This window comes from Panthera pardus, unplaced genomic scaffold, assembly GCF_024362965.1.
Source record: "Panthera pardus isolate Hobbes unplaced genomic scaffold, ASM2436296v1 HiC_scaffold_16, whole genome shotgun sequence".
In the NCBI taxonomy this organism is placed as follows: domain Eukaryota; kingdom Metazoa; phylum Chordata; class Mammalia; order Carnivora; family Felidae; genus Panthera; species Panthera pardus.
In genome coordinates, this window is record NW_026526721.1 from 102,473,593 (window position 1) to 102,483,625 (window position 10,033).

The 10,033-nt window shown below is 37.0% G+C and overlaps 1 pseudogene; it reads left to right on the forward strand.

Moving 5' to 3' along the window:
• Positions 1-1,227: 1,227 nt before the first annotated feature.
• LOC128777564 (U4 spliceosomal RNA) lies at positions 1,228-1,299 on the forward strand (annotated as a pseudogene).
• Positions 1,300-10,033: the final 8,734 nt, after the last annotated feature.

Genomic DNA, 10,033 nt, shown 5'->3' on the forward strand with positions numbered 1-10,033 from the left:
ACTTTATTTATATTACCTCTAATCCTAAACACAAGAAACTCTGCCAGATAAAGAGTGTTTCCATTTTCTTATCTAAAGAGAAAAGAGTTCAGAGAGCTTGAGTAACCTTCCCAAAGTCACGCAAATAAGAAATGCCTGAGCCAGGATTTAAATCCAGATCTCCCTGATTCGAAGGTCTATTTTCTTTCCATTATACAACACAATGCTTTGAAGATACCAACAAAGTTAATACTAATAATAGCAAATATTTATAAGGTACTTACCAAGTGCCAAACACTGTTGTAAGTACTTTATATGTATCAGCTCACTTAAAGCTCACGACAACCCAATGATATTGGTACTTTTATCTCATCCCACAAATAAGGAAGCTGGAGCTCAGAGAGATAAAATTTGTTTGCCCAGGATAACACAGGCAGTCAGTGGAAGAATTGAGATTCAATCCTAGCCCATCCAGATTTAGAATCTGTGCTTCTAACTTCGATGCTATAAAGTGAGAGAAGATGTTTCCTTTGTATTATTTCTAAGGCAAAACATTTGAGGCACAAAATGGTGTTAATATCTCCATAAAGGTCACACTGAGACAACTCTGCAACAGCACATCTGCCCACCAGTGTCCAGGACCCTGAGTACACACAAGAGCTGAGGACTGCTTAGAAGAGGCATGATCAGGACGCCTGGGTGGCTCAGTCATTAAGCATTCGTCTTCAGCTCAGGTCATGACCTTACACTTTGTGAGTTCGAGCCCCATGTTGGGCTCTGTGCTGACAGTATGGAGGCTGGAGCCTGCTTCGAGTTCTGTGTCTCCCTCTCTCTCTGCCCCTTCCCACTCACACTCTGTCTCTCTCTCTCTCTCTCTCTCTCTCAAAAATAAACATTAAAAAAAAAAAGAAAGAAAAGTAAACACATGGTCCTCTATACTGGGAGCCAATAATAAATAAAAAAATAATATCCTGTAGAGCATTTCAATGTATAGTTTACATAGCACCTTAGCATAAACTCCCTTAATTGATTTTTAGAAAGGTATTCATTTTAAATAAAATTGCCATTCCAACCAACCTACTTTATACCAAAGTGCCTTGAACTAAATTTGTGCCAGATGACTAGCAGCTGGATTCCAAGCCCATTTTCCAAGTGAGGAAATTGAAGGTCATGGAAGTTAGTGGACAAACATCAAATATGTCTTTAGGAAATAAAACTAAATTATTGGTTCCAAAGCAAACCATAAATAGCTTTGCCCAATGGCAGTATCGTAGCCAATGAGGTTTATCTGAGGTGTGATTATTGCTAATTGACACCAAAGCAATCCATAACTGAAGTAGAAAAGTTTGCAGGGAAAAGCTAACACATTTGCCCTGAGGCTGTTACCTTTAGAAGGTCTTGTTTTTAAGACTGGACTTTGACTGACATCTGGAAACTTAGTTTTTAAAATACTCACTAATTGGTAAGGTCTGACTGCTGTGCCAGCTTGCCAAGACTGTTTACAAAAAGTTTTGTTTTCATCTTTTTACAGTCAGCACCCTCTTTAGAATCTTACAGTCTGGACTTTGGTTGGCCTGGGTGCCTCTGTGATCAACTTCTAGGGAAAACCATGAATGAATCACAAACAGCCTTCCCTGGACAGGTGTTGATGTATTTTTACTGCAGGAGAGTATGACGTGTGTGACCCCTCACGGAAGGCAAAGGGCACAAGAAGCCAGTCCAGGGATTTCTCCAGACTCTGCCTGATGTGATTTTTCAGATGTGTTTTTACTGATATAGCTGTACATCCTTACTATGCTGCTGTAATAAATCTTAACTATGAGTATGATGCTGAAATCTGTGAATCCTAGCAAATCACCAAATATGTGGGTGGTCTTGGAGGTCCACAAAACAGAAAGGCAATAGAAGAATAATGGAGACAAGGGAGAATTGGAGGCATCTCTGGGGATAGACCTGAAAGCCAAGAGATTCAATGGGGTTACACACCTTGTAACTACCCCCAAAGTAGAAAACCAACACCCATGACCATGGAATTCACTCATGCAATTCCTCTAATAAAGAAGTGTTAGTACAATAGTCTCCTCCTAGTCATGGTTTCACTATCCCACAGTTTCAGTTACCCATGGTCAGCTGTGGTCCAGAAAGAGATGACCCTCCTTTTTTTTTAAATTTTTTAAATTATGTATAGTTGATACACAATGATGTAACATTAGTTTCAGGTGTAAGACATAGTGATTCAAAAACTCTATTTGTTATGCTATGCTCACCACAAGTGCAGCTGCTCTATCTTTTATTGGGAGTCTTTAGGCAGGGAGGGAAGAAAGGACACATATTTGTTCGTGCCAACATCACTACCCATTTTTAGGACATAAAGATCAGCCCTGTTTGCAGAGCCAGATCTTTCCCTCCTCCCTCTCCAAAGTATCTGCATCAGGGATGTGACTTGGTGAGAAGAGTCAGGAGGAAAGAGGAAAGGCCAAATTTCTGAACAATCTTCTTACCTGTGTTATTAAAATGGCTGCAGAGCAGACACACAGGATGATGTTGAACCTTTGGTCTCATTTGTGAAAACGAGTTTTTTCCCCACGCTACACTACCTACAAATCACCAAATTACAAATTAACCCTTTGTGATCCTTGGTGTAATGAGCCATTTCTTTGGGGCTTTCTCTTTCTGGGAATTGGGAGGGAAAGAAGCAAGGTATCATTCTGTTCCTCATTAGTATTTCGGTCCCAACATGCAAATACAATTTTCTATGTAACTTTTTTGTGGTACCTACCAAAATGAATATTTAAATTAGATAAGATATATGAAGAAAAAGAAGGAAAATACCATGTCTAAGTAAAAAAACAAACCTCATCCCCAAATCCAACAATGCTATTACAATATCATTGACTATATTCCCTATGGCGTACCTTTTGTCCCCATGACTTATTCATTCATAAATGGAAGCCCGCATCTCCCACTCCTCTTCCTTCATTTTGTTTATCCCTCCATCCCTTTGCCTCTGGCAATTATCAGTTTGTTCTCTATTTATGGTTCTGATTCTGCTTTTCACTTATTCATTTCTTTTAGATTCATGTATGAGTGAAAGCATATGGTATATCTCTTTCTCTGGCTGACTTATTTCACTTAGCATTATACCCTTTAAGTCCATCCATGTTGTCATAAATGACATAATCTCATCCTTTTTTATAGCCATGTAATATTCCATTATAATATATACCACATCTTCCTTATCCATTTGTCTATCAAGGGACACTTAGGTTGCTTCCATATTTTGGCTATTGTATGCAATAAACATAGGAGTGCATATAGCTTTTCAATTAGTATTTTTATTTTCTTGGAGTAAATACCCAGTGGAGTTACTGGAGTTACTGGATCATATGGTTTTCCAATTTTTAATTTTTTGAGAAACCTCCATCCGTGTTCCACAGCGGCTACACCAGTTTGCAGTCCCACCAAACGTGCATAAGACTTCCTTTTTCTCCATATCCTGCCAACACTTGTTATGTGGTTTTGATTTTAACCATTCTGATAGGTGTGAGGTGACTTCTCATTGTGATTTTAATTTGCATTTCCCTGATTGTTAGTGGTATTGAGCACCTTTTCGTGTTTCTCTGTTGGTCAGCAGATGATCTTCTAAGGTATCATCAGAAGACCAATAATAGCCTAACACTGTATCCCAATGCCTACATCATTCACCTCACTTCATCTCATCATGTAGGCATTTTGTCATCTCACATCATCACCGGAATAAGGGTGAGTACAATACAATAATATATTTGGGGGAGAACCCACATTCACATAACTTTTATTATAATATATTTTTATAATTGTTCAATTTTATTATTAGTTGTCATTAATTTCTTACTGTGCCTAATTTATAAATTAAATTTTATCAAAGATACATATGTATAGAAAAAGCCATAATATAATAGGGTTCAGTTCTATCCACTTTCAGGTACCCACTGGGGGTCTTGCAATGGAATCCCCAAGGAAAAGGGGGACTAGTGAATCTACTCACAATCAGTTAAAAGGAGGAGAGGAGGCTCCCTGAACAATTGAATATAAATTCCAACACTTTCCAAGAGAGTTGAAATTATAGGAGAGAAATTGGCTTTTCTTTGCTGAAACACCGCATACTGATTAGCAGCCCAAAGAGGCAAATTTATTCAAATCTACCTCCCTAAAACAAATGTCATCTTCCCTGGGGGAGTAAAATGGTGTGGAACTATATATAGGGTACACCATTTAAAATTCCTTTTTTAGGAAAATTCCTCTACACATTTCTTCACATTAGATGTATTTGTAACCTGGATAGGAGCTGAACCTCATTTCAAAAGTGATAGCTAACTAATCCTTTGGGTCTCAACCTGATATCCTATTGTGTAATCTATGCATATACTATGCGATTTATATTGTACAATCTCTTAATAGATGTCTATTTGATGGCAAATTCATTTTGGTGTTTTAATAATCAAGCTCATTTCTAGTACAATGCACATTAGCTTTTTTTTTTTTTTAACACATCTCCTATATTAAGCTTCTCATAAAGAAACTAACCTCCCATACACTTACACACATATACACACAAGCACAAATCCCTTCTATCAGGAAAATTTTGGACTCAGAAAGCACTTAAATAGAGCTGGCACCCATCTCAAGTGGCTAAGAGAGAGCTAATTAGAGCTACAATGGTAACTGTCACGATATAAGAAGGCCTAAGAGTCCAATGCTTCCATCACAATACTGACAGTGTTGTTATTTCACAAAGGGCAGGGCTAACATCATGCCAACAGGGGAAATATCTTTTCCATATACTAGAGTAGACTAGTTTTTCTTGGGGGAAAAGTGGATGAAAAAAATGTGTTCTCCTCTTAGGTAGCTGGGAGCAAAAGTGAATGTAATTAAACTCACATCATCACCTTTACCCACAGTACCAAGCCTACCAACACTCCAGCTCACCTTTGGAGTCATCAAACCCTGTGCTGTGGACTGCATGTGCTCCCCCCAAATTCAGATATTTTGAATAGGATTAATGTGCTTATAAGAAGAGGCATGAGAGCTTGTTTCCACCCTCTGCTCTCTGCCACTTAAAGACACAACAAGATGGTGGCCATCTATAAGCCTGGAAGCAGGCCTCGCCAGACACCAGATCTGCCAGGGTCTTGATCTTGAACTTTTTTAGCCTCCAGAAATGTGATAAATAAATGTTTATTGTTTAAGTCACTCAATCTATAGTACTTTGTTATAGCAGCACAAGCTAAGCCACCCTAGTTATAAAAGGAGTATCAGGCTTTAGAATGTTCAGAGACAGAACCTGCTTCCATGAGAAGTGAAATTTCCTAAGAGATGGCAGGGTACCAGACTCCATGCATCTGAAAACAGGGCTCTAGAGAAAGAAGGGAGACTTGAGAAGAGTGGAAAGCAGCACTGCAAGAATATGTACATAGCTTGCACTTCTGTAAGAGATCCACCTTCAGAACACCTCCTTCTCATTATGCACCTCCATCAGTGCAGTATAATTGGTCCTGAGGAAAACTAGCGACTGAAGGTATCAATTGGAAACAACAGCTGAGAATTTCCCAGTCATCTTATGAAGATTTTGTAGGTGAGAATTGTAAGGTTTTTTCCCCACTGAGATTACTAAGGGCACTACATAAGAGCATAGATTTCCAGTATCAGAAAGAAACCCTCCTAGAACACAGACACAGTTAAGACAAGTCTGCCCAGATTGTAAGTTTCCAGAAGTCAGAAATAATGTATTCATTTTAAGGTGCAATTTTCTACCCCAGGCAAGTGGGCCATTAGATGCTTAGCAATTTGTTATTGAAAAATAAACAAGAGTTGATTGCTATATATAAAATGCCGCCATCTCTACCTCTGTAGGTATATCCATCTTGTGTATCCTCTGCAACATTTTCTCTAATTCTTCTGGCTACATACAGTCTCTTTCTCCTTAGGATGCCCATTGCACGCCATTATTTTGGTAGTATCTTAGTTAAGCTTGAAGTAAAGACATCCGTTCATTTTTTCCTCATCCTTTCCCCTGCCGTACTTCATTCCTGACCCCATATACTATAAGCCCCTTGACTATCATATACATCTTTCTGCCCGTAAACCTTTCTATTATGGTACAGAACAGAATGCCTTACCTACAGGGAGTTCAGATTTTCTTAATTTGATTTTATACACAAGCAAAATGATCTGCAGGTTATTTTTTTCTGCTTCCACTCTACACAACAGATTTATCCTTAAATAACATCACAATACTCATTTCTGATTTTATTTTGTAAAATAAGTAATTACTGTTACACTTAATTATGCACATTACATAGTTATATCATAATATCGCACATTTTTCTATTCCTTGCCACTACTAACAACTAAAATCTCTTCATTTATAAACACTTTTATTATTTTTGGAAAGACCTATTTCTTCTAGCCTGTGCTGGATGGATGAGCTCATTTCATCTACTCACCTGATGTTACACCTCAGATTGAACTGGATATACTCTGTGGGGATTCTGAGGATAAAGTTTGACTCACTAGATGACTAGTTAATCCACACCGGCCAGAAAACTTCTGACTTCTCATTTGTAAAATGAGATTTAAAAACCTTTATCATTATTTATTAAGCACTCACACTATACCCAGGGAACCTAATAAAAGAAACTGCACTCAAAGAGCTTAAAAATAAGACCTGTACTTGCCGTAAGGGAACGTGGTGGGAACTCTCATCTCGGGTCATTCCATTTCAAGTGCTTTACATATTAAAAGGTTCCGATAGCATATGGGTTCAGATACACAATTTGTAAGAAAGCTGGCAAATGATTCCTAGGGGAGAGATTTCATCCTAGCGACACAAAAGTGCCAGGATTAGAGACCCCACAGCTAGAGAGGCCTAATGACAGAGAGAGAAAGGCAGAAAATACTAGAGGTTAATTCAGAGTAATAAAAGTTTTGCAGGGAAAATAAGGCCTTTTCCTTTGCAGAAATATGAACAAGTTCTACACATCATGAGAAATTCTCTGAATACTTACTTGTATTTTCTATAAGTTGGATCCATTTAGTTTATCATCACACTGAGTACAATAACCATCAACTCTTTATTCAGGTCACAAAATTCCACCCAAAACAAATCATGACCAGACTCCTAAACAGACACATATTTTTAAAAATCCTAATTTGTCTACTTTTCACTCCAGAGAATGAGGCAGATCATGTCTACCCTTAGCTGCCTTGTATTAAATCAAGTCAGAGAGTGTCAGCTTTATTTACAAAACTGATTCATCAAAAAAAAACCTCTCTTAGAATTGAGAATTCATTTTTATCTTTGGCCTTATTCCCTTTATTTACTTCCACTTATGTTAATGTAGTATTTCTTGTTCTCTCTTGCTGTGGAATTAATAAATTAAACCCAAGGTAATTGTTTTCATGTAATCAACAGCAGTAGTCCAAGCACTAAATAATTCTAATAAGAAGCATTTATGAAGTCAAAGTTTTTTAATGAACAACTCTTTTTTCAGTTTCCTTTTCAATTTATGCTTAAAGAAGATCATTTGTTTTTATTGTTTCAACCTATTTGTTTTATAGTCATAGAACTTAGACCTCAAGGGAACTTTGGGGATCACATAATCCAATTCATTCATTTTACAGGTAAGAAAAAGTAAGACATTAAATAGCATGGCCAGGCCTCGTGATCCCAGACCTGGTTTTTTATCCTTTTATTGCATTTCCTCTCTGCTCTGTAGTGTTCCTAAGGGGGAAATCTTAAGCTTTATTTCCAACTCCCACTTGGAACGTAGCTTCCAAAGACAACTACAAATAGAAGTCTGCATATAAATCATGTCTGAATGATTTGGAATGTGCCAATGGGGCTTCACCCACAGTGTTTACCTCTAAAGTCCACACTTTATATTCATTAGTTAGTGTTTCTTACAAAAAAAGAAATTCCTTACTGAGCAATTAATCCTGGTTATCAAAATCTACCTCCCAAGCATTTGCAATCACACTTATCCATGATATTTAACTGGCAAATGATTTCCTGTTACTTCTTAAATGCATCTACATGTTTTTAGAAAAAAAAATATTTCAGTTAAAACTCCAAGAAAGCATATCCTATTTGAAAAACAGCTTCTGATGAAATATTATTCTCTATTTTCTCAAATATAATTTGCAGCTGTGAATAAACAAACTTTCTAATTGCTATAAAAAGTCTAATTTTTATTTCCTTAAAAATAATTCATAGAGTATGAAGCAAACAGCTAAAAGGAGATGTCTTTAAAAGATGGAAATTTCTATTCTACTCTTCTATACTTTTCTCAAAATGAAGCATCTTGTGTCAAATTGAAGAATTAGCACTAACTTTAAAAAGACATCGTTTCACTCTTGAGTAGTGAAACTGTTCTAGGAAGAAATAAAATCATCTGATAAGTATAGTAAAAGTAAAGTAGAGTTAATATTAAATACTGTAAAAACACTATACATGATAGAAATGTGTTCTTGCTTATTTATGTTTTTGTTTTTGAATGAAAATGAAAATAATTTCCATTATTAAATGTCATATAAATAACAGAAAACATTTATTTCTGAACTAGTATTTCAGAATGACTAGCTTTGTGGTATATATTACTGGTATACATTAAATACAATGAAGGGTAGCAGAATATGACCACCCAAAATGTGCCGCTTGGCCATTTTGAGCTGAAAGCAATTAAAAAGAAGCAGATACAAAGAAAATGCTCTGTGCCCTTCCACTGTTTGCCTAAAAGCAGGACATAAAATTTGTAAAGATGTCCCTCTCTCCCTTTCTACCAGGAGGACAGAAGTTAATCGCTGGAGACAAGAATAGACCCTTACTGGCCCAGAGACGTCACTAGAGGAGCCTACATAACAATCCTTACTAACCTTTCTATTCCATTCGGTCCACCACAGGTTTATCTTCACACAATTTGTCACTGTAGAAACTCAAGGTCTCTTTCTTTTGTCTTATCATTTGGCTAAAAATTTATTGCTCTTTTTAAGCTGCTCTATAAGCCCAAGCTTTAACCAGCCCTTTGATTTACTCATCACTGAGTGCTCTCACATGAATGTATGATGCACATCTTAATCCACTCCTATTTGTTTTTCTCTTGTTAATCTGTCTTTGTCACTCTAGTTTACTGGGCCCCAGGTGGAGAACCTAAGATGGGTAAAAGAAAAATTTTCCTCCTCTATAATAAATTCATAAACAATGCTAACAATTTAGAATTTAAGGTCAAAGCCCAATTTAGAAATTAAGGTCATCTTCATGGCTATTTTTCCAGGATCCGGCCCAGTACCTATCGCACAGTGAGTACTTAATAAAAATGTCTCAGTGAATGTGTAAGTAGGCATACAGATTCTCAATGATTAACAACAAAACACATGAGGCAAGTTTAAGCAGAAATGAGATTTATCGAATGACATTAGGTAACTTCCAGGACTCCCATGAGAACTAGTAGGTAAGGCTTTAAAGCTTTGCAGCTGGAAACAGCTCCCAAACCACAGAGTGTGACTATTCTGGGGAAGAACCCTCTGCCACTTCACTGGATATAAACACTGTGGCTTGCACTGCTGATATTGGGTGGCATTGGTCTCTAAACTTATACACCAAAAGTATCATCTTTCTTGATATTTCTTTACCAGTGAAATCAGCAATCAACACACAGAACTCACGTTATTTTTTCCAAACGTTTCCCCCTAATGCAAGAATCACTAAGTACATGATCTGCTTCCTAGGTGAGACTATTACCAAATACTTCCTTTCTGAATATGACAAATCATCATGCTCTCAGTTTCTGTTTCCTTATCACCAATCAATCGACTATTAAGCCAATACTACATAATCTACAGTTTTGTTGTAGCAGCATCCCAATTCTGGCTACAAATTCCAATACCAGTCAGGATAGATGAGGCCATGCTACAATAACAAAAAAAAAGTCAAAAAATAACAATCACCTAACACAAGAGTTCAATTCTCATCTTTACTATACATCCAACTTAAGTTGGTATGGAGATTCTGCCTATT